The 25,817-nt window shown below is 34.5% G+C and overlaps 1 protein-coding gene across 6 annotated transcripts in view; it reads right to left on the bottom strand.

The window, feature by feature from the left end:
* Positions 1-25,817, bottom strand: part of LOC109499872 (high mobility group protein B1-like) — an 807,961-nt gene that overhangs the window by 100,711 nt on the left and 681,433 nt on the right. For 5 of the 6 annotated variants that reach the window (XR_006598229.1, XR_002157423.3, XR_006598230.1 and 2 more), the window contains one exon: positions 14,442-14,488. The exons of the other annotated variant lie outside the window; for it this stretch is intronic. The gene's annotated coding sequence lies outside the window, so the exon portion shown is untranslated. The remainder of the gene's footprint in view (positions 1-14,441; positions 14,489-25,817) is intronic. 6 annotated transcript variants of the gene reach the window in all.

Below are 25,817 nucleotides of genomic sequence, written 5' to 3'. Positions count from 1 at the left end.
CTTAATGACTAGTACCTAATAAGAGAGTGTATTCATATGTTATAAATTATTTAAATTCAGTGTGGTAGCAGACTGGAATATATGGGATATATTAAGTCTTTGTGGAAACAGAAAGAACAATTAAAAGGCAAATGATACTACTAAGGCAAAGAATCTTAAGGGCTTGAAATATAGCAGTAGCTAAGAGAATGTAGCCAAGAGAGCAGACTTTGGAGTTAACAAGGACACAGAATTACCATAATTTGGCAATGAATTAAATTTGGAAGGGGCAGAGGCTGATGAAAAAGGAGTCTAGGATTTGTCAAGTCTTCTGGTTAATTCAAAGATGGTGTATTTCACTGAAAGGAAAATTTTGAAAAACAAAAAAGGAAGCATAAGAACAAAACTGAGAAGTATTGTTTTGTAAATGATGAGCTGGAAGTGACTTAGGACATCTAAACAGAAATGCTCCATGTGTATGTAGGGCATTTCTGACTGTGCTCAGACTGAGTGGAGTTGTAACAAATTCCCCTGATGTATCCTGGAGTTTTGGTGGTCATATACTACGTGATTTAGGTGGACACAGCTCTCCTTCCCACTAGGTAGGAATTTCTATCCTTGATTTGAGCATGAGAGGAGCAGTTCCCCAATGAAAAGCAATTGGAAACCCCATCCCTTCTTTGTGTGCCAAATTAGTAAACCAGTACTGATGAGTCCAAAGAGCAGAGCTGGGCAATGATTTCTGCAGACAATTTTCTCATGTATATAGAAAGTGATGGAACCATTAGGGTGGCCTGTATGATATGAATAAAGAGAAAAAAGGACTGGTTCAAAGGCTATCAGATCATTGATAAGAATCATGAGTCTATACATGGGACATGAGATAAATGTCTATACATGAGATAAATCAACCTATACACAGAATAAAATTGCATTGAACTATATATAAACACACACACACACACACACACACATACACAGACCCCAATACAGATTTTAAATTGTTGAAAACTAGGTCTATAACCTAGTTGGTAGAAATGTACCAATGTCAGTTTCTTCCTATTGATGTGGTACTACATCCGTGTAAGGTGTCACCATTGGGGAAGCTGAGTGAAGAGTACATGGGACTTTTTGTACTATTTTTGTAACTTTTTTGACTCAATAATTGTTTCAAGTAAAAAACAAAAAAAAAGTTCAAAGGAAAAAAAAAACCAGCCAGAGATGCTGCTGCTGTCTGCACCCTCCCTTATCTATCACTAACTTGATTGCTGAACAAAACAGGCTATGGCATTACTTATGCCAGTCAATTCCAGTCACATTTGAAGAATAGAGTTACTAGGGAGGTAATGTTCCTGAGAATAAGGCTGTTTCCATTTCTATATATAATCTTAGTACATCTGTTGTATAAACTTGAAAAAGCTACTTAATCTTTCTATTCCATAGTTTTCCCCATATGTAATAGAGATAATGGTTGCTAATGGTTGTAAAGAAGTTTAATGAGTTAGCATATGAAAACACTTGGGTCATGTTTCTAGAAGGTCTTATCTTTGTGATCAAGTGTTTGCTGGTAGTTTCTAGCAAAATGCCTTGCATATATTAAAAGAATGTTTGCAATTACATTTATGGCAACTATTTAAAAAATCATATCATTTGAATGCTTATTTCAGTATGTAGTATACTCAGCAAAAATGCTTAAGCAGTTAAACATTTTAAAAATGAGAAGGCTTTTTTGCTGACATTAGAGCTTTTAATGTTTCTGAATTAATAGACATTCTTATAATCACAGACCTCAACTGTCAGTCACAAATAGCAATTTAATGAAGACAGTGTACTGCAGCAATCCCTTAAGTATTTATTAGATAGTGATTCATCTACATTTTGTGCAGGAAGACTGATTTGATAAGAAGACACTGACCTTGCAAGAATGTATTAAATTTGACCAACTCACACTATTTTTAAATGATTCACCTTCTCTTAAAGTCTGTGTATAATAAAATGAATGGCATTTTATTTACGTTATTGTGAAATAAACCAGTCAGTAAGTAAAAAAGATACATGAAAAATATAAAGTTAGAATTAAAGAAGAAAGAGAAAGGAGGAGGAGGAGAATTGAAGAAAAAAGCAAAGAAGGACAAGAGAAGAACGACATTCATGATTGACTTACCAGAAAGAAGCACAGCATTTTCTAAAGTAAAATTGGCCAATCTAACCTTCATAAAATTTAATAACAATAGTTTTGGAATTTCTTTTGAAAATATTCATATTCAATCCAAAACTGAGCTGATGCATGATTCTATTATTATCAATTTATCTATTTCTACATTGACAATTTTAGTAAAAAGAAAAGCTACACTGCCCACACTGATTTTAAAGTTCTATATGCTAAATTCTTAAATGGACTGAAAGACTAGCCCCTTGTTATCTGTAATATTTTCTACCTACTATACTTTTGGCACCTCCTGAAAAAGTTTGTCATTAATTATGTGTTTAGTTTCTAATAATTATTTATAATACCACACTATCTTGATTACAATAAAATTATACTAAATTTTGAAAACGGGTAATATTCTTGACAGATTGTTCTTATTTCCCTCATTGTATTATCTATTGTAAGTCCTATGCATTTCCGTATGAATTTTAGAATCACTTTCAAATTTTTATATAAAAAAATCTGCAGTTTTGATTTGGATTGCATTGAATCTATAGATCAATTTGGAGAGAATTGACAATATTGAGTCTTCCAGCCCATTAACAAGGTATCTCTCTCCATTTGTCTAGATCTATTTGAAATTCTAAGCATCATTTTACTTTTCAATGCACAGATCTTTTGTGAGATTTATCCTAATTATTTCACATTTAATAATACTGTAAATGGCATTTAAAATTTTCAGTTTTCAGCCATTTGTTCTTACCATGTAGAAATACAAGTGATAAACCCTGCATCCACTAGCAATTACCTTCCCTTGCCCACTAATCTACTCTCTTGTCTCTATCATTTGCCTTTTCTGGACATTTCATATAGAGTATTCTGATGTATGGCCTTTACATGTGGCTTCTCTCACTTAGCATGATGCTTTTCAAGGTACATCCATGTGGTACCATGTATTAATACTTCATTCTTTTTTATGGCTGACTGACGCTCTGTTATTTGGACATACCAATTTTGTTTATCACTTCATCTATTAGTGAATATTTTGGTTGTTTCCACATTTGAGCTATTACAAAAAAATGCTGTTGTGAACATTCATGTACAAATTTTCACGTGAACATATTTTCAAGACTTTTGGCTATATACCAAGAGGGGAGTTGCTAGGTCATATGATAACTATGTTTAACTTTTTGAGTAACTGCTGAACTGGTTGCACCATTTTACATTCTGACCAGTAATATATGAGGGTTCCATTTTCTCCACAACCTCACCAATACTTGCTTTCATCGGTTTTGTTGTTGTAGCCATCCTGTCAGTGTGTAGTATATCATTGTGATTTTTATTTACATTTCCCCTAATGACTAACAATTTGGGGAAAATTTTCATGGACTTATTAGCCATTTGTATATTTTCTTTGGAGAAATGTCTATTCAAATCCTTCACTCATTTATTAATTGTATAGTTTGTCTTTTTATTGTTGACTTGTGAGTTCTTTACATATTTAGATAATAAACCTTTATCAGATGTTTTGAAAGTATTCCCTCCAATCCCCTGCATCATCTTTTCATTTTCTTGATAGTATCCTTTGCGGCACATACATTTTTAATTTTGAAGTCCAATTTATCTATTTTTCCTTTGGCTGTGTTTGCTTTAAGTGTCATATCTAAGAAACCATTGCTTAATCTAAGGTCACAAAGATTGATAGCTATATTTTCTTCAAAGAGTTGCATGCTTTCAGATCTTACATTTAGATCTAAAGACCTAAAGGCCATTTTGAGTTAATTATTGCATATTGCGTGAGATTAAGTTTCAATTTCATTCCTTTGCACATGGATATCCAGCTGTATTTATTGAAAAGAATTTTCTTACCCCATTGAAATGGTCTTGACATCTTTATCAAAAATCAGTTGACAATAAACATATTAGTTTATTCTTAGAGTTTCCATATGATTCTATTTATGTACATATTCATCATTAAGCCATTACCACACTGTCTTGATTAGTGCAGCTTTGTAGTAAGTTCTGAATCCTAGAGGTACAAGTCTACTGATTTGTATTCTTTTTTAAGACTCTTTTGGGGGTGCCTGGGTGGCTCAGTCGGTTAAGCATCCGACTTCAGCTCAGGTCGTGATCTCTGTTCGTGGGTTGGAGCCCCGCGTGAGGCTCTGTGCTGACAGCTTGGAGCCTGGAGCTTGCTTCGGATTCTGTGTCTCCCTCTCTGTCTCTCTGCCCCTCACCCATTTGCATTCTGTGTCTGTCTCTCTCAAAAATAAACATTAAAAAAAATTTTAAAAAAGACTCTTTTGGCTATTATGGGATTCTGGTAGAAACTAGATGAAATTTATAGGACAATTTGAAGGGTTTGTCCCATTTACCAATAGTAAGTCTTCCCATCCATGAACATGAGATTTCTTTCCATTTACTTAGATCCTCTTTAATTACTTTCACAGATATCTGGTAGTTTTCAGTTGTACAAGTCTTTAATACCTCTTGTTAAATGTATTCCTAAATATTTTTTGATGCTATCATATATGGAACTTATTTCATTTTCAGATTGTTTGTTGGCAGTGTATAGTGATATTTTATATCCTCCAACCTTGCTGAATTTATTGGTTCTAATAGTTTAGTTGTGTGTATGTGTGTGTGTATGCATGTGCGTGCGTGCATGTGCATTTTCCCTAGGATGTTATATAGATAGAAGCATGTCATCTGCAAATAGGGACAGTTTTACTTCTTCCTTTCCTATCTAGATGCTTTTTATTTATTTTTATAGCCTAATTGCCTTGGCAAAAACATCCAGTACAAAATGTTCTATAGAAGTGGTGAGAGAGGATATCTTTGACTTATTCTTGATCTTAGAGGGAAGGTTTTATTTTACCATTTAGTATATAGCAAAATTGTGGGGTTTTATAGATGTTCTTTATCAGATTAAGGAAGTTGTCTTCTATCCCTATTACATTATGAAAGTGTGTTGGATTTTGCCAAATGCTTTGCATCTTTGAAATGATTCCATGGGTTGGCTTTATTCCATTGATATGCTTTATTCTGTTGATTTTAGTATGTTGAATGTATGTTAATCCTGAATCCTGCAACACTGCTAGACACACTTGTTAATTCTAGTACTATTTTTTCAAGATTTCCTATGAAGAGGATTATGTCATCTATAAACAAAGGTATAGTTATACTTTATCTCTTCTGATAATGAAGGTTTTATTTCACTTGCTTTATTGCATTTGCTTTTATCTCCAATAAATTGCTGAATAATTGTGTTAACAGTGGATATTCTTGCCCTATTCTTGTATTTCAGAAGACTCATTCAATCTGTCAACATTAAGCATGATGTGAGTTTTAAGTATAGATTACCCTTATTAAGTTGAATGAGTTATTTTATTTGTTTGCAGAGAGATTTATTTAATTTTTTAATGTGTATTTATTTTTGAGAGAGAGAGAGAGACAGAGCGCATTCAGGGGAGGGGCAGAGAGAGGGAGACACAGAATCTGAAGCAGTTCCAGGCTCTGAGCTGTCCGTGCAGAGCCCCATGTGGGGCTCGAACCCACAAACCATGAGATCATGACCTGAGCTGAAGTCAGACGCTTAACTGACTGAGCCACCCAGATGCCCCCAGAGAGTTTTCTTTAAAAATCAGGAATGAATGTTGGATTGTGTCAATGACATATTCTATATCTATGGAGATGATCATATGACTCTTATTTTTTAGTTTGTTAATATAGTGAATTATGTTGATTGATCTTTAAATATTTCCATTCCTGAGACAAACCCCACTTAGTAATGGTGTGTTATCATTTTTATATAATGTTGAATTTGGTTTGCTAAATTTTGTTCAGAAATTTTGTGTTTACACACATGACAGATATCATCTATAGTTTACTTTTCTCTAATGTGTTTATCTGGTTTTGGTATCAGGATAATGCTGACTCCATAGAATGAGTTGTAAAGTAGTCTCATTTTAATTTTCTGAAAGAGCTCATGGAAAATAATGGTATTATTTCTTCCCCAAATATTTGTTAGAATTCATCAGTGAAGCCATATGGAGCCAGAGGCTTTCTTTTTTGGGAAGGGTTTTAATTATAAATTTAATTTTTAAATTTATTGGTATAAAGTTTTTACTTCATTATTGTTCATTTAATATATGTAGATCTTTATTAATGCCAGACTTCTGAAACCTGATATTGGAAATGTTTATCTTCTCTCTTTTTTTCCTAATCAGTCTCACTAAAGATTAATCAATTTTACTAACCCAATGATGAGCTTTTGGTTTTATTGATTTTTCTCTATTTTTTTTCCTGTTTTCTGTTTCATTAATTTCCACTCTGGTCTTTACCATTTCCATGCTTTTGTTTATGTTGTGTTCAATTAGCTCTCTTTTGCTAGGTTTTCTGGGTTTTGTGTGTGTTTTTTATAGGACCTGACATCATTGATTTGAGAACTTTAAATAGGTTGTAATTTCAATTTCATTTAGTTAAAAATATCTTCTAATTTCCCTTTTTATTTTTTTTTAATTTTTTCAACGTTTATTTATTTTTGGGACAGAGAGAGACAGAGCATGAACAGGGGAGGGGCAGAGAGAGAGGGAGACACGGAATCGGAAACAGGCTCCAGGCTCTGAGCCATCAGCCCAGAGCCTGACGCGGGGCTCGAACTCCCGGACCGCGAGATCGTGACCTGGCTGAAGTGGGACGCTTAACCGACTGCGCCACCCAGGCGTCCCACTAATTTCCCTTTTTATATCGTACTTGATCTATGGGGTATTTAGAAGTGTGGTAGTTTCCAAAAATGTGAAAATTTATGATATTTTTGTTATTTTTTAACAACTGTATTATGACTAGAGAAAATATTTTGTATTACTTAAATCTTTTTAAAACTATTAAAACTTATTTCTTGGCTCAGAATGTTACTGATGTATGTAAAACATTTATGCAAACTTAAAAAGAATGCATGCTGCTACTGGGAAATTTTCATAAAATTGTCATTTAGGTCAAGTTAGTTGATAGTTGTTTTTTAAGTCTTCAATATCCTAATTCTTTTAATACTTATTCTATAAGTTTTTGAGCATGGACATTGAAACCTCCTTTATTTGTGGGTTTATCTGTTTTTCCTTGCTATTCTACCAGTTTTTGCTTCTTGTATTTTGAAATTATTATTAGGTGCATAAACATTTAGGATTGTTTTATTATCTTGAGGAATTGAGCACTTGATCATCATGAAGTGACCATCTCAATACTTAAAAATATTATTTGCTCTGAATTACTCTTTCAGGTTATTTATAACCTATTATTGCCTGTATATTTAAAGTATATTTATTATAGGCAGCATATAATCTTACCTTTTTACACAATCCAATATCTCTGTCTTTGTAATGATATGGTTTATGTTTAACATGAATATTGATATGGTTGGATTTAAATCTTCCAAGTTGTGGTGTGTTCTCTGTCTTTCCATTTGTTTATTTTGTTTTCCTTCTTTTAATTTTCCTTTTAACACATCTTGCAGCAGAAATTTGCTTCTGATGAATCCTTTGTTTTGTGTGCCTGAAAGTTTTTCTTTTACCTTCAGTTTTAAAGATATTTTCTCTGTTTATAAAAATCTAAGTTGACTGTTTTTTCCCCAATACTTGAATGATGCTGATTTCACTGTTTTCCTGAATATTTCACATAAGAAATCTGATGTCATTCTTACCTTTGTTTCTCTGTATATAATACCTTCTAACCATTTCTCCTTTTAGTGCTTTTTTAAAAAAAATCACTGGCTTTGAGCAACCATATTGTGATGTGCCTTCATCAAATTTTCTTCCTAATTCTTATTGTGGAACTTCTGAGATCTGTGGTCTGGTAGTATGTATCAAATCTGGAATTTATGTTGGTCGTGTTTCTTCAAATAATATTCTTCTCCCACCTCTGCGGACCAATTTGCCCCACAGGTCACTAAGGCTGTGTTTATTTTATTTTATTTTTTTCTGTATGTGCTTTTCACTTTGGAGAATTTCTATTGCTATGTGTTCAAATTCACCAATTTTTCAATTTGCTATATATAAACCTCCTTTAATCTTGTCCACAGTATTTTTTACCTCAGATATTGAAATTTCCATCTCCAGAGGTTCAATTTTATTTTTAATTATGAATTTTAATTTTAGAACATTTTTACATTCACAGAAAAATTGAAAGTGCACAGAGGCCTTACATAACCTTCTCTCCCACACACAGCCTCCTTCACCATCAACATCTCACATCAATGTGGTGCGTCAGTTACAATTAATGAACCAATATTGACGTATCATTATCAACAAAGTCCATAGTTTATAGTTTACTGTTGGTGTTATACATTCTATGGTTTTGGATAAATGTAGAATGACATGTATCTACCATTGTAGTAATATACAGGATAGTTTCGTTGCCTTAAGAACCCTCTGCTTCAACCATTCATCCCTCTTTTCCCCTTCACCCCTGACAATCACTGATCTTTTCATTTTTTCCATAGTTTTGCCTTTCACAGAATATATGTAGTTGGCATCAGCAGTATGTAGCCTTTCAGATTGGTTTCTTTCAGTTAGCAATGTGCATTTAAGATTCCTCCATTTCTTTTCATGGCTTGATAGCTTATTTATCTTTAGTGCTGAATGTTTTTCCATTGTTTAGATGTGCCACAGTTTATTTCTCCTCTCACCTAATGAAGGAAATTTTGGTTGATTCTAAGTTTGGTCTTCTATGAATATGGATGCTATAATTATTTGTGCACAGCTGTTTGTGTGGACATATATTTTCAACTCATTTGGATAAATAACAAAGAAAGGAATTACTGGATTGTGAAGTAAGATTATGTTTAGTTTTATAAGAAACCTCCAAACTTTCTTTTAAAGTGGCTGTACTATTGTGCATTCCCAACAGCAGTTGAGCGTTACTGTTGCTTTGTCCTCATCAGCATTTAGAGTTGTCATTGTTTTGGATTTTTAGCCATTATAATAGGTGCAAAGTAGGATCTTGTTAATTTGAAATTATCTAATGACACTTAATGTTGAACATCTTTTCATATGCTTATATATGCTATATCATTAATATGATTGTCATAATTTATGTGATATATCATTTATATATCATATACCATCTATATATCATCATGATGAAATGTGTGGGTCTTTTGCCCATTTTTTAATTGGGTTGTTCATTTTCTTATTGTTGAATTTAATGGTTTTTCATATGTTTTGGATTAAAAATCCTTTATTAGATTTGTCATTGATAATTTTTTCTTCCAGTCTATGGCTTATCTTCTCATTCTCTTGACAATGTCTTTCACAGAACCAAAGGTTTTAATTTTTTTAAGTACACTTTTCTCCCAACATGAGGCTCGAATTCATGACCCTGACATCAAGAATTACATACATTCTCTACCGACTGAGCCAGCAAAGCTTCTCATTTTAATTAAATTCAACTTACCAATTTTTTTCTTTCATGGATTGTGTCTCTGTTGTTTCATCCAAAAAGACATCACCAAACCCAAAGTCATCTAGGTTTCTTCCCTATGGTATCTTCTTCTAGGAGTTTTATAGTTTTTGCATTTTTAAATTCAGGTCTATGATCCATTTTCATTTCTTGTGTGTGTGTGTGTGTGTGTGTGTGTGTGTGTGCAGATATAAGGCCTGTATGTAGATTTTTTTCCTTCTTTTTGCACATGGATTTTCAAGTGCAGTAATTTTATCCTTAGTATTTTACTTTACATCTTCAGTTTTTCTTTTAGTTTGTTTAACATAATAAATTTAAAAAATCATATCATTACAAGATAAATTTTCCCTTCTTTCTTTTCTTCTTTCTTTTCTTTTTGTTGTATCTGTATAAGAGGATATGTATTAACTGAACTTACTGTAGTATATATTTTATAATATATATAAATTAAACCATCGTGCTATATTTTTTAAATGTATACGGTGAAAGGGGCGCCTGGGTGGCGCAGTCGGTTAAGCGTCCGACTTCAGCCAGGTCACGATCTCACGGTCCGTGAGTTCGAGCCCCACGTCAGGCTCTGGGCTGATGGCTCAGAGCCTGGAGCCTGTTTCCAATTCTGTGTCTCCCTCTCTCTCTGCCCCTCCCCCATTCATGCTCTGTCTCTCTCTGTCCCAAAAATAAATAAACGTTGAAAAAAAAATTAAAAAAAAAATAAATGTATACGGTGATGTATTAAAATTATTTCTCAGTAAAACTGGGAAAAAAGAATTTAAGAAGTAACAAAAAGGTTTTAAAAATCTTATTAATATATGTGTTTGCTAATTCTAACATATATTTCAGTTCTACATATATCCTGATTAACTGAGTTTTCTCCTCATTATGGGATATATTTTCTTTCCTTGCACACCTGAAATTTTTTCTTGGATGCTAGACATTTTGAACATTACACTTTGAACATTTTGCATTGGGTGTTGAATATTTGGTTTTTCTATAAATATTGTTGAGTTATTGAGCTTTTTTCTGGGATGCATTTGAATTATTTGCAAATGGCTTACCTCTTTCAGGTCTTGGTTTAAAGGATTAAGTGGGATTTGCTAGTTGAGACAGGAAATGGAAAACAGCCTTCAGACCTTTTGTTTTGTTTTGCTTTAATTACCAAGGCAAAATCCTTCAGTGTGTTCCACTTAATGTCCCACAGATTATGAGTTTTCCCAGTCTGTTTTGTGAAAACAGGAATGTGTTATAACCCTTCTGTTCTGTGGATACTCTTTTCTTCAACCATTACAAGTATTCCACCTCTAGTCTTGGATATTTTCCTCATATGCATGTCCTATAATCAGCATCTTACTGAATTTGCAATGGAGAGACTCTAAGTAGATCTCTGGAATTCTCTGTGCAGGTTAACCTTTCTTGAACTCTGTTCTACGAACTGATGCTGCCTGGTCTCTTCAGACTTTTAGTTCTGTCTCCAAAACCTAGGGAGTCTGCCAGATCTACCTGAATTCTTTCTCCCTATTTTATAGCCTGGGAACTCACTCCAGGAAATAATCTGGGACAATTGTAGAGCACATCTTTGGTTTCTCATCTCCCAAAGATCCTTGTACTTTGTTGCCTGATATTCAGTGACATAAAAACCATTATTTCACATACTCTTTGTATTTCTTATTGTTGCTTTTGTTTCACATGAGGGAGTAAACCTTGTGGGTCCTTGTTAACCCACCTGGGCTAGAAGCAGAAGTTGTACATTTGATGCTTTTATTCCATAGTTCAGTCATAAATTGTCATGCTTAGAGATTCTGCAATCTCCTTTAATTTACCACTTGAATCATTGAAGACGATTCTTAGGAAAAATTGAAGAAATGTATCCATCTCAAGTCATTTCATATCTAAATTTCTCCTTTAGAGATAGTATAATTTAAGGATTAGTGGACTGAAAATTATTTTTAAAGAAAGCTTCATTTATATTTCAATAGCAAAGTGCTTTAAGAACTCAAAATATAAGTTTCTGTCTTTCATAGAAGGATATTAAACAATTTAGTGCCACTTTTAGTAGCAGAAAAGGCACCTCACCACTCTTCTGCTGTTTATGTCAGCAGTGCTTATTGGGAAGATGATCGTGTGAAAATAGCATGACATCAAGCTGCTAGATCTTTGTTCATGGAGAATGCCTATAAAGAGCCATGATATTTTTAAGATATAAGAGAATGTTTAAATTCAGAATGATGAAAGACAGAAAAATGGTATAAAGCAAATTAATCGAGTAGTGGACATATAAAAAAGACTGAGTTGAACTTAAATATTAAAAATAGGGGTATATGGTAGATTGAATATTAAATAAGATCTAGTACTTGCATATATGCAATTTCAAAAAGGAAAGAAGGTAACAACAAACTGCTATCTAGAACCAATTTCCAAATGAGAGCAAATTGCAATTCTACAGGACAACCTCACAGGTTCTGTAGTTATTGCACTCAATTAATAAAATGAGTGGTTAGAAAACAGGACTTTTCTGCTATTTAATGTAGAGAATAAGGTGCTGCTGAGATCACAGTGACAAATGCCTGACAGGGACAGTTTCAAGTTATTCAGAAAGGGTAAACAGTGTTCTAACATAATCTTTTAGGGTGATAAATTGCTCCCATACAAAGTAAACGTCACACATCTGATACTACATCAGCTGTGAAAAAGCACACAGGATTTAAAAAGATCTGTTCAGATCAGTCTTCTCTGATCTTTTTTCAGTTCAGTGCCACATGCAAGCTAAATGTGAAAAGAGAAACTTGTCTTTGACATTATCCGTGACTCCTGTCTGAACACTCCTCTTTCTGTTTATGCTTAATCTCATGTTTCACTTAAAAAAAAGAAAAAAGAAAAAAGAAAAAAGAAGTGGAAAAATTGATGACCACAGATTTTATTCCACACTTGCCTGCTATTTTATTTTTTTTATGATTTTTTTACTTTTCTGCTTTTTAAAATAAACATTATGAAATCTCCATAAGAGGCTCTCAAGTTATTTAAAAGGAAAGTTTCTTTTCTAGAAAAAAATTCAGACTATTATATTCAACAAAAATACTAAGATCTTATCAGTTCTCAATAGCTATTCTATACTTGTACCATTACTTTGAAAATACAGTTTGAGAAAATGGACAGATAACATGTCTTTGAAGCTGGCATATTATAAGATCTACTTTCATATTTTGAAAAAAATGCCTTTAAAAACATCACAGTGAGGCTATTCACTACGTATCTTTTAAATGTAACTAAAATTTTTGAAGAATCATTATTGCAGATGAATACAAAACACATTGAAAAACGTTACAATTAGTGTTATAATTGATTTTTCATAAAATACTATCAGTGTGACATTAGGACCTAAAGCGAACTAACATGGAATTGATGATATTCATCATATATACATATTCATGTAGTGTTTGCTTGACTTTTTATGCACCTCAGTAGCATGCTATTATACATTTCAGAAGGGATTTTCCCATGGAGTCAGATTTAAAATCTACAGCTCCCAGATGCTACCTTCTACAGCATTCCTATATCAACTATATTTCACCTTTAGATAATTAACTCTGAGATTCTCCTGAATCAATTAGCCTCTCTCATTCTCTATTTCATAGCTTTTCACTATGAAATATGAAATATTTTCATTTTCACTATGCTAGTTCTCTAAAATTTCCTTACTTCCCCTTTAGCCTGGAGAATTCAGTTAGCATTTCTTCCAGTTTCTTGTTTGTTTTTCTCCCAACCCCCACATCAATTTATCAACAATGCCTCCAAAGCTCATTGGGTATACATCATTCATAACACTTAATATACTATATTGTGGCGATTTATTCATACATCTATTTCTCATACTAGAAAACAAGCTTCTTGAGATCTAGCACTGTTATTCCTTTGTATATATACCTTCTGGAATATTCCCTTTTGTATATACAACTTGCTTATTTTTAGGTAATTGTTATCAGTCAAGATCAGTCAGACAAATAATATACTTTGAAAACAATGTATAGAGTGAATAAATTACATGTGTGTAAATGTGTCTCTGTATGTGTGTGCATACTGTGTGTATGCATGGATGAGAGTATAATCATGAATCTCAAAGATCTATCAAAAAAGTGTTCAGGGTAAAATGCCAATTTATCTGACTTATGCAAAATCACAATTAAACTTTTATAATAAATACAAATATATAGAAAATCTTACATGAACACAAGGAGGAAAAAGGAGCATGTACTCACAATTCCAAAATCATTAAGAAACATTTTCTATTTTGTTGCATAATTGACCACATTAAGAAGGATACCCAAGCCCAGTTCAAAATTTGACAAATACATATAGCCTTGAGAGAAACAAGTATAAGTAAATGAAAACGCAGCCAATCACACTAATTCAGAAGAATAAAACTGGGTTCTGAAAAAGCATGGATTCTGGAAAATAGGAACAACTCTATTTAAATCAATTTTTTTTTCCTCTTGGAGATAAATAAGTGAGATCTGTTGGCAGTTTAGAAAAATAGTTCCAGTAAAAAAGCCCTAAATAAAACCACAGCATGGGATATTAGGTAACATGGCTAGAAAGGATGTTTGTTATTATGTTTAGCTGTTGTAAGGTCAGCATCAAAGAGGAAGAGTCTTTAATATCATGGCCCAAGCCACAATCAAATACTGTAGGTATTTTTTAACGGAATAATAAATAATACATCAGAAATATAGATGATTCCTTTTAATAATCATTCTGCTGAGAAAAAAGTGGGTATATAGAAAAGAATACATATTGAATGATTATATATGAAATTCTAGATCAGATAAAACAAACTCATAATGTTAGAAATCAGATCCAAGCTAACCTGGAGTGAGAGGTATTGGGGATCAACAGCAAAAAGTCCAAAGTTATCTGGGGAAAAAAATAACATTTTATACCTTGACTGCAACGTGGTATATATACATGAGTATATATTTTTTCACAAGTAACTGAATTACAAATTTAAAATGTATGCTTTTTGCTCCATTTAAACTATGCTTAAAGAAAAGTTGATTTTTAAATATTTTGAAATATTTTTGTAATAGAATTAAAAATATAATTCTTAAACACAATTTGACAAAAAAATTGTAAGGCATCTACAATGAAAAATAAAAATATTATGAAGAGAAATTAAGAAAAACTTAATGTATAGATATATCACCTTCATGGATTGGCTTTCTGAGTGGAAACTAACAGTTTAGCCTAATAGTTTCATGGCAATTAAAAGACATAGCTATCTCTGGCTGACTTCTTTCACTTAGCATAATAGTATCTAGCTCTATCCACGTCATAGCAATTGGCAATATCTCATTCTTTTTATGGCTAAGTAATATTCCATTGTATATATACACCACCTCTTCTTTACCCATTTATCAATGATGGGCACTTGGGCTGTTTCCATAATTTGGCTATTATAAATATGCTGCTATAGATATTGGGGTGCATGGATCCCTTTTAATTAGAATTTTTGCATTCTTTGGATAAATACCTAGTAGTGCAATTGCTGGATCGTAGGACACTTCTATTTTTAACTTTTTGAGGAACCTCCATACTGTTTTCCAGAGTGGCTGCACCAGCTTGCATTCCCACCAACAGCACAAGAGGGCTCCCCTTTCTCCACATAGTCACCAAACCTATTCCTTCTGTTGTTAATTTTAGCCATTCTTACAAATGTGAGGTGGCATTTCATTGTAGTTTTGATTTGTATTTCCTTGATGATGAGTGATGCTGACATCTCTTTATGTGTCTATTTGCTATTTGTATGTATTCTTTGGAAAAATGTCTATTTGTGTCTTCTGCCCATTTTTTTTAAAAGTTTATTTATTTTGAGAGAGAGAGAAAAAAAGTACAAATAAGGGAGGGAGATAGAGAATCCCAAGCAGGCTCTGTACTGTCAGCACAGAGCCCGATGTGGGGCTCGAACTCATGAACTGTAAGATCATGACCTCACAGCAAAAATCAAGATCATTACCTCATGAACAAAAATCAGGAGTTGGGTGCTTAACCAACTCAGCTACCCTGGCACTCCTCTTCTGAACATTTTTTAATTCAATTCATAATTTTCAGGGTGTTGATTTCACTTATATGTGGAATTTAAGAAACTAAACAAATGAAGAAAGGGGAAAAAAAAGAGAGAAGCAAACCAAGGAACAGACTCTCAACTATAGAGAACAAATAGATATGTTACAAGGAAGGAAGCAGGAGGGAAGATGGGTTAGTTTTTGGCTAGCTATATCTTTTTATTTTGTTTTTATTTAAATTCCAGTTAAAATACAGTGTAATATTAGTTTCAGGTGTACAATATAGTGATTAAACAGTTCCATACAACACCCAGTACTCATCACAAGTTTATTTTCCTTTTTCCTCACTCTTGCACTTGGGTGTTTACATCTGTCAAACAAAGTCCTACATTTTTATCATTGCCTCATGTTCTATAGCACACAGGCTAAAACGATGAACATATTTTTTGGTGCATATAAGTGTTCGTTTCTGTTGGATATACATCTATGATGGAACCAGCCAGTTCATAGTACATATACATGTTACTTTGCAGGGAGTAATGCCAAATTGATTCTCAAAGTAGTTGTGCTACTTTTTAAAGTGTATTCCTTTTCCAGCAGTACTCATTAAAGATTATGCAAATAAATTTAAATATTTAAAATAATACTTTTCTAGAAAAAATAAAAGTTTATCAAAATTGATCTCAACAGAAACAGAAAATTTACATTTTATTTTTTGACAGTGAGGGAGAGTGAGAGAGAGAGAGCACATGCAAGCAAGTAGGGAATGGGGCAGGGAAAAGGAAGGGAGAAAATCCCAAGCAGACTCCACGCTCTGAGCAGAGCCCAATGCGGGGCTCAATCCCATGATCTGTGCTAAAATCAAGAGTTGGACTCTCAACTGACTGAGCCACCCAGGCACACCAAGACAGAACATTTAAATAGACCGAATTATAAAAAGAGATTAAGAAAAAATTGAGGTGATTGCCAAAGGAAAAGCATGAAAATAATATGGCTGTGGAGGGGATTTCTAACAAACTGATGAAATGCAAGTCCCATGATAACCAAATGTTTCAGAAAATAGCAAAAACAACTTACATTATTTTGTGAGGTTATTTCACAATCATGACAATTCAGACTAATCACTTATGAATACTGATGTAAAGTCTTGAGGTAAAATTGTAGCAACAGAATCCAACAGTATGATCAAGTGCAATTTAGTCCAGAAATGCACCAATCAGTAAATCTATTAATACAATTTAGCATTAAATATTTTATAGAAGACTGTTTTATTCCCTTATTGTTTCTTTTACTATATTTTGTTTAAAAATGAATTTTAGTTGTTACCCTTGAGATTAGAATTAACGTCTTAATTTCTAATAATCTAATTCAGTTTAATAGAAATTGAATTTCAATTTTATATAGCAACATAGCTCCTTTTCTTCTCCCCTCCTTTGTGCTGTTAGCACACAAATTACATTTGTATACATTGTGTGCTTATCCACACAGATTTATAATTATTATTTTTGCAATTGTATTTTAAGTCAAATAGGAAAAAATTACAAGCAAAACATACATTTACATTAACTTTTCTATTTCTGTATTTTAATGCCTATCTTGGTGCTTTTTATTTTTTTCTGTGGGTTCAGATCACTGCGTTAGTGTCTTTTTGTTTCTTTTAGAGCTCCCATTAGTATTTCTTATATGACAAGTTTACCAGCAACTAATTCTTTCAGTTTTTTATCTTAGAGTGCTCAATTTCTCCTTCATTTTTGAAAGATAGTTTTGCTGGATTTAGAATTTTTAGTTGATAGTCTTCTTCTTACTGTCTCTGTCCTCTATGGTTTCTGATGAGGAATCAGCTGTTAATCTTATTGAGAATATCTTGTATGCAATGATTCACTTCTTTCAAGGATTTCAAGATTCTCTCTGTCTTTGTCTTTAGACGGTTTTATTATAGTGTGTCCAGGACGTGATCTTGGTGACTTTATACTACTTGGGCTTTCAGTGAGCTTCTGAGGTATGCAGACTGTTGTTGTTGTTTTAAGTTGGAAAGTTTTCAGCCATTATTTCTTCAAACATTTTTTTGTCCCTTTCTCTCTCTCCTTTCTGGAAGTAATATTATCCATGTGTTGGTATGCTTGATGGTATCCCAGAGGTCTCTGAGGTTCTGCTGATTTTATTCATTCTTTTTTTATTTTCTGTTCATTAAACCTGATAATACCAATTGGCATATCTTCAAGTTCTATGGACTGCTTAAATTTGCTGTTGAGACTCCAGTGAATTTTCATTTTAAGTACTGTACTTTTCAACTACAGAATTGTATGGTTCATTTAAAAATCTTTTTATCGATATTCTTTATTTGATGACACATTGGCCTCATAATTTTATTTAGTTTGACATAAGTTAACATGGTTTCATTTAGTATATGTATGTGTTTAACATAGCTGATTTAAAATCTTTTTCTAGTAAGTCTAATGTCTAGACTTCCTTGGGGACAATTTCTAGCAATTAATTTTCCTGTGTAAGGAACATACTTTATTGTTTCTTGAGTGTTTTATGCCTTCTTTGTTGAAAACCAGGCATTTTAAATAATATGCTCTGGCAACTCTGTACATCAGATTCTTCCCCCTTCCCAGGGCTTTTTGTTCATGCTATTCTCTGTTGTTTGTTCATTTCATGACTTGTCTAAACTAATTCTATAAAGTCAGTGTTCTTGGTCATCAATGGCTTCTGAAGTCTTTCCTTGGTTAGTTTAGTAATTAGCTAGTGATTAGACAGAGATTTCCTTAAATCCCTGGAAAAAAAAATAGTTCTCTCAGTCTTTGCTAAGGGGCTGTGGTGCATATTGAAGCAGACCTTTAACACTCAGGCAGGCAGAACTTTGACAACTCTGCTTCTGGATTCACTTTCTACTTAAACATAGCCTAAAGGTTCTCCAGAGGTAAGAGCTTAGGGTTTTCTCACATCTTTCTAGAGCATATGCACAGGATTGTGTATCCACACAGTCTTACCAACGTATGTGTCCTTCTAAATTCCCAGGAATATGGCAGAATTTTTCAAACCCTCTGCAGACATATTCTCCAGCTTTTTCCTTTAAGCATTTGTTTAGCTTTTCATTTGCCCCACTATTATCCATCACCTCAGGCAGCCATAGAGTTAATCAATTGACTCCAATTGTTTTTGACAAAAGTGCCCTGGAAAAAGGCTTTCCACTCCAGGTGAGCTCCTTAAAGACGACTTACAAGTAGAGTGTTCCAGGGAACCATCAGACAGTTGAAATAATGCCATTTCTCTGGAAATTATATGGGAAAGGAGGTTCAATCATCTTCTGGCCCCTCTATTGACTGCTAGATTGCTGCTTTTCACCATGATTCCTGGCCATTGATTTTCAAGGCTACAGTAGAGCTTGAATGGGGGATGGGAAAGGGGCAAGTTAAATCACAAGGTTCATTGTTTTCACTGAGATTTCACCAATTTTCTTGAATGAATGCTCTCTAGATCGTTACAATCTCTTGGTTAATTCCTGGAGTTTTAAAAAAAAGTCGATTCTGTCAGTTTTTGTCATTTTTCTCACTGTTTCTATGAACAAGAGAGTTTTTGGAAGTCCTTTCTCTTTTATTGTTGCTAATGTCCTTACCATCTGTATTAGTTTTCTAATCTGTCATATAAAGTATTACCAACTGGGTGACTTAAACAATAGAAATGTGTTGTCTCAAAGTTCTGAAAACTAGAAGTCCAAAATCAAGGTGTAAGCAGGTAAATTCCTTCTGAGGTCTGTGAGGGTAATGTTTTTGAGGACTCCTTAGCTTATAGATAGCTATCTTCATGTTCAGATGACATCCTTCCTGGATGTTTATCTGTCTCCCAATTTCTCCTTTTTATAAGTACACCAGTCATATCGGTTAAAGGCTCATCCTAATGACCTCATTTTAAATTGATAATTTCTGATAGGCATCTCCAAACAAGGTCATGTTCTAGGGTATTAGGGGTTAGGACTTCAATATATACATTTGGATACACTGGACATAATTCAACTTGTAATGCTGTCTTAATTAACCTATGTAGAAAAGTCATAGGACTAACTCCATGAATGCAGAAAGCTCATGCTGTACAATGCAAAGCACACTTATATTAAAAGCGCTCAATGAATTATAATTCGCTAATTCTTTAACATGGTATCCTTATTTATATATGAATGTATTTTATGTATTCTTCACTCTCTCAAAATTTACACCTTGCTTAATGGAAAGACATTAGGGGCTTTCCTGCTGTTTTCAGGGGAAAAAAGTAGGATGATTGTTGTCATCACTGCTATTTTATGAAGACTATTTTTATAAAGTTTAGAGAATGTAATTAGACAACAGAAAGGTTTAGATGCCTAATAATTGGAAAAAGATGTTTGGTTATGAGTTATTGTATATTTAGATAATTCCAAAGGATCAATGTAGAAAAAAAAAGTTTCTATAAAGAACATGAGAACATTGTAGGCTATAGAACTGACATAAGAATCCATGATTTCAAGGGTTCTGCTTCCAAGCATGACAGAGTAGCTTGCAAAAAATCAATACATCTGCCAAAACATGTGAAAAATCCAGATAAAAGTACTGAAAATACATTTGCTGCTGAGACAATCAATAATAAGGATTCCTAATCCTCAAGAATTCGGCAAATGTCTTGAGAGCAGAATCAACAGCTTGACGTATTCATTTCTCTGCTACTCTCTTTACATCAGAATACCAACCCTAAAGTTTATAATGTTGGTCTATCTTCCCCACAACACTGTCAAACTTCTGCTGTTATCTCGGTATTTTCATACTTGCCTCCTGCATGGCCATGAACCGAATGATGTGTATCTCGCCCCGTTATCATAATTGTCAAATTATCTGGAGAATAGAAGCAACTGTAGAAATTTGTTTCATTACTCTGATCCTTTTCCCCTTCAAAGTTTTTAAGGAACATAATTTTCAAACTAAAATTTCATAAACAGGGAAATGTTCATCACTGGTTAAGATAGGATAAATATATTTTTCAGGCATGTAAATACTTGAAGGTTTAATTCCTGTTTAGTTTTTTATTAAGAATATATATATAAGAATATACCTTAATTTAGAGTTGGAATCAAATAACTAGAGGATCCAAACTTGGAGGAATGTAAAAGGAAAGTCCCAGTATAGTAGCTGCGTAAAGGAATAAAAACCCTACACTATTCCACTTGGGAGAACACATTAAGAAAGATTCAGCAAGAAAGATTTTTGGAAGAGAAATTATTTTCTGTAAAACAGTGGATATAAGGAAGAGATAGAAAAAAAGAATAAATTTGATAAAGAAACACAATTTAGGAAATGAAAAAACTAGAAATATTTAGGAAAAACAAAAAGTTTTAGAAGGGAACATGGTCCATGTCTGAAGCAAACAATTAAAATTAGAATGGAAATGTGGGTATTCAAGTAAAGTGACAAATTAATTTCTAGTTATAAAACGATAATATATTAAGAATATTGTGAAGAAGCCGTACCTTTCTCAATGAGGAGAAAAAAGAAAGTATTTTGCTAAAATGAACTTCTACTCTACATATTTTTTATCTAAAACATTAAGGTCTGACAATTAATTCAACATGTTTTTGATGTATAGACTTCTCCAGATGCATGTTATTCCTGCAAATAAAATTATAAAGCACTTTATATTGCCATATAGCAAGTTTTAGTTTTATTGTGTAAATATCTCAGGAAGTTTTTTATAATTTCATTTTACCATTAATTAAGAATATGAGGTGTACATAACATATAAAGATAGGCATTTTAAAAAGTATTCTACCATATTTTACAGTTTCCATAACAGGATATATAAATAATTTCCTTTTATTATTGGACTACCAAAAAAGTTATCAATTTATTCCTCTGAACATATATTATAATGTGACACTAAGTGGTCTCACTGGCATTGCTTCAGTGATAGTTTCTGTAATAAAGTTTTTGGAGAGCTTAAAAATATGCATGTTTTTAATAGCAATGCCTTCTAAGAAGTAATTCTTATTAGGTATATTCTTTGTTCATAAAGTTCTTGCTCTCCTTGGAGATTCTGTTATGGCTACTCACTTAAGATGTTTTCTGAGCACTCTGGTATGTTTTCTTATGGCATAAAAATCACAATAAAAGTACATGTTGCCATAATAGCATGTAGCAAGACATTTGTTTCTAGGCAGTGTGAACAGTGTGAACAATTTCTAAATGCCATTAAGTGATTAAGCAGTGAGGCACAACAGGTTATATTACATTGTGAAGCTCTATAATAGGTATTGAAATTGCCTCTCAACATCACACTCGGGAGTATCTCTAGATTTGTACATGACAATTTCACAGGGTTATTAAAAAAAGAATAAATGAAGTCATTAAAAAACATTTTTCTTAGGTAAATTTAAATGCTTTCTATCACCCAGTGTGCAGTCATTAAAATCTAATGCTTTTTCCCGGGAAAATATTTCATACAGATTTTTTAGCTTTTTTTCTTTCTTTTTACTGGTAACTCAAAATTTGAAAAATCTGACTTATTTAAATTTGGTTCCTTTCATGAAAAATAATGGGGGCAAGTACCTTCGACTCAGTTTCCAAGGTGACAGTTTATCAATCATAGTAATAAGTGCTTGGGTTTCTTCATAATACATTTGACTCTATGACTTTTCCATCTTTCTCCAACTCTTAGATTTCCTCCAATACTTTGTGGAGTCTTTTCTTTCTCAGATGAGAGTGAGAATTCCCTCCCCAGTAAAAAACTGTGGAGGTTTAGGAAATAGAAAAATATTCATAGGATAAGAGAATCCAACTGTATGTAAATGGAAGATGTCACTACTCCCACGTATTATATATAAGAGCAGCAGAATAAAATATTTTAACTTACACTTTCACTATACAAAGTGGCTTATAAGGTTATTGCTTATTTATTAAATGGCAAGAGGCCATGCCCATATTCATAAAGGGTTTTATAAGTCACCTAAAAGTCAGAGTAACAAAAGCTTTTGACCTCTCAGTTCAGCTAAATTTTGAGTGCCCTGTTTTAGTATTGTTCCTGCAGAAAATGGTGCTTGGACAAGTGTATTCAAGGGCAGATAGATTATTTAAATGCGTAAGGGACACTGGCAGGGAAGAGAGATGTAAAACAGACAAGGAAATTTCAGCGAATAAAGTATGCACTGGCAAGCCAGCTACTACAGTTGTTGAATGAAGCTTAACTCGGTGAAAGTCTGGGAAGCACTTGAAACCACACAATATAGAATTATCCCTACCCAAGGGGAAGGAAGTTGGAAACGAATACAGTAACTCTGGAAAGTCATTTGGTGATGCTACTGGGGTAAGGAAGTAGATATTAATACTACAGCACTTCTAGACTCTCAAGAGCACATGAGCAGAGTGACCTTCCATAGGTCAAGACACAAGCACTGAGGCACACAGAAGAAGACAGAGGCAGCTGGAAGTTGGGTGGAGCACATGGGAAAATCCAAAGAATGGGAATGGACACTACCAGTATGTATTAGATCTGCAAACATCGCAACATTTCTGCTAACTACATTACATTCCCAGGTTTTCTGTTGTTTACAATTTGATAATCATATTTTCCACAGTTTCAGCTGCGAAACTGAAAAAAATATTTATCAGTAAAGATTATAAGACAGCGTTTAGATCTCCATATATAGAAAACACATATACTTATTAGTCTTCTTTTTTTAACTGTTGGTTATCACCTATGCATTTTCCAGTGGATCTTTGGGTGACCTCATAAAATTATGGGGTCAACTCCCATTAAATTCAACCATATCCTGAGGCTTTTTGGAGAAGATGGCAGCATAGGAGGATGCTGGGCTCACTGCGCATCCTGCTGATCATTTAGATTCCACTTACACCTGCCTAAATAACCCAGAAACCACCAGAAGACTAGTAGAACGGAGTCTCTGGAGCCAAGCGCAGACGAGAGGCCCACGGAAGAGGGTAGGAAGGATGGCGAGGCGGTGCGTGCTCCACGGACTGGCGGGAGGGAGCCTGGGCAGAGGGGCGGCCCACCGGCCAAGTAGAGCCCCCGAGTCTGGCTGGCAAAAGCGGAGGGGCCGGTCAGAGTGTGTTCCCACAGCAAGCGCCACTTAGCATCTGGGAGGCCATAAATTAATAGCTCTGCTTGGAAAGCGGGAAGCCTGGAAGACAAAGGGAGGGAGAGTTGCTGAGCCCCAGGACAAGAGCTCGGTTCGGCGGGGAACAAAGGCGCTCGCCAGCGCCATCTCCGTCGCCCTTCCCCCAGCCAAAATCCCAAAGGGAACCAGTTCCTGCCAGGGAACTTGCTTGCTCCACGCAAACACCCAACGCTGTGCTTCTGCGGAGCCACCCCTCTGGCAGCGGGTCTGACTCCCGCTGCCACAGGGCCCCTCCTGAAGTGGATCACCTAAGGAGAAGCGATCTAAGCCTGCCCCTCCTGTCCCCGAGCACCGTGCCTACCCACCCCAGCTAATACACCAGATCCCCAGCACCACAAGCCTGGCAGTGTGCAAGTAGCCCAGACGGGCCACGCCACCCCACAGTGAATCCTGCCGCTAGGACAGGGGAAGAGAAGGCACACACCAGTCTGACTGTGGCCCCAGCGGTGGGCTGGGGGCAGACGTCAGGTCTGACTGTGGCCCTGTCCACCAACTCCAGTTATACACCACACATCAGGGGAAGTGCCCTGCAGGTTGCACCACTCCAGGGACTATCCAAAATGACAAAACGGAAGAATTCCCCTCAAAAGAATCTCCAGGAAATAACAACAGCTAATGAACTGATCAAAAAGGATTTATTTTATTTATTTTTTAAAAAAATTTTTTTAACGTTTACTTATGTTTGAGACAGAGAGAGACAAAGCATGAATGGGGGAGGGTCAGAGAGAGGGAGACACAGAATCCGAAACAGGCTCTGAGCTGTCAGCACAGAGCCCGACTCGGGCTCGAACCCACGGACCGCGAGATCATGACCTGAGCCGAAGTCAGCCGCTTAACCAACTGAGCCACCCAGGAGCCCCAAAAAGGATTTAAATAATATAACAGAAAGTGAATTTAGAATAATAATCATAAAATTAATCGCTGGGCTTGAAAACAGTATAGAGGACAGCAGAGAATCTCTGGCTACAGAGATCAAGGGACTAAGGAATAGTCAGGAGGAGCTGAAAAGTGCTTTAAACGAGATGCTAAATAAAATGGAAATGTCCACGGCTCTGATTGAAGAGGCAGAGGAGAGAATAGGTGAACTAGAAGATAAAATTATGGAAAAAGAGGAAGCTGAGAAAAAGAGAGATAAAAAAATCCAGGAGTATGAGGGGAAAATTAGAGAACTAAGTGATACACTAAAAAGAAATAATATACGCATAATTGGTATCCCAGAGGAGAAAGAGAGAGGGAAAGGTACTGAAGGTGTACTTGAAGAAATAATAGCTGAGAACTTCCCTGAACTGGGGAAGGAAAAAGGCATTGAAATCCAAGAGGCACAGAGAACTCCCTTTAGACATAACTTGAATCGATCTTCTGCACGACATATCATAGTGAAACTGGCAAAATACAAGGATAAAGAGAAAATTCTGAAAGCAGCTAGAGAAAAACGTGCTCTAACATATAAAGGGAGACCTATAAGACTCGTGACTGATCTCTCTTGTGAAACTTGGCAGGCCAGAAAGGATTGGCATGAGACCTTCAATGTGTTGAACAGAAAAAATATGCAGCCGAGAATCCTTTATCCAGCAAGTCTGTCATTTAGAATAGAAGGAGAGATAAGGGTCTTCCCAAACAAACAAAAACTGAAGGAATTTGTCACCACTAAACCAGCCCTACAAGAGATCCTAAGGGGGATCCTGTGAGACAATGTATCAGAGACATCGCTACAAGCATGAAACCTATGGACATCACAATGACTCTAAACCCGTATCTTTCTATAATAACACTGAATGTAAATGGATTAAATGCGCCAACCAAAAGACATAGGGTATCAGGATGGATAAAAAAAAAAAACAAGACCCATCTATTTGCTGTCTACAAGAGACTCATTTTAGACCTGAGGACACCTTTAGATTGAGAGTGAGGGGATGGAGAACTATTTATCATGCTACTGGAAGCCAAAATAAAGCTGGAGTAGCCATACTTCTATCAGACAAACTAGACTTTAAATTAAAAGCTGTAACAAGAGATGAAGAAG

This window comes from Felis catus, chromosome B2 (genome assembly GCF_018350175.1).
Source record: "Felis catus isolate Fca126 chromosome B2, F.catus_Fca126_mat1.0, whole genome shotgun sequence".
Taxonomy (NCBI): Eukaryota; Metazoa; Chordata; class Mammalia; order Carnivora; family Felidae; genus Felis; species Felis catus.
This window is presented reverse-complemented; position numbering and strand designations above follow the sequence as displayed.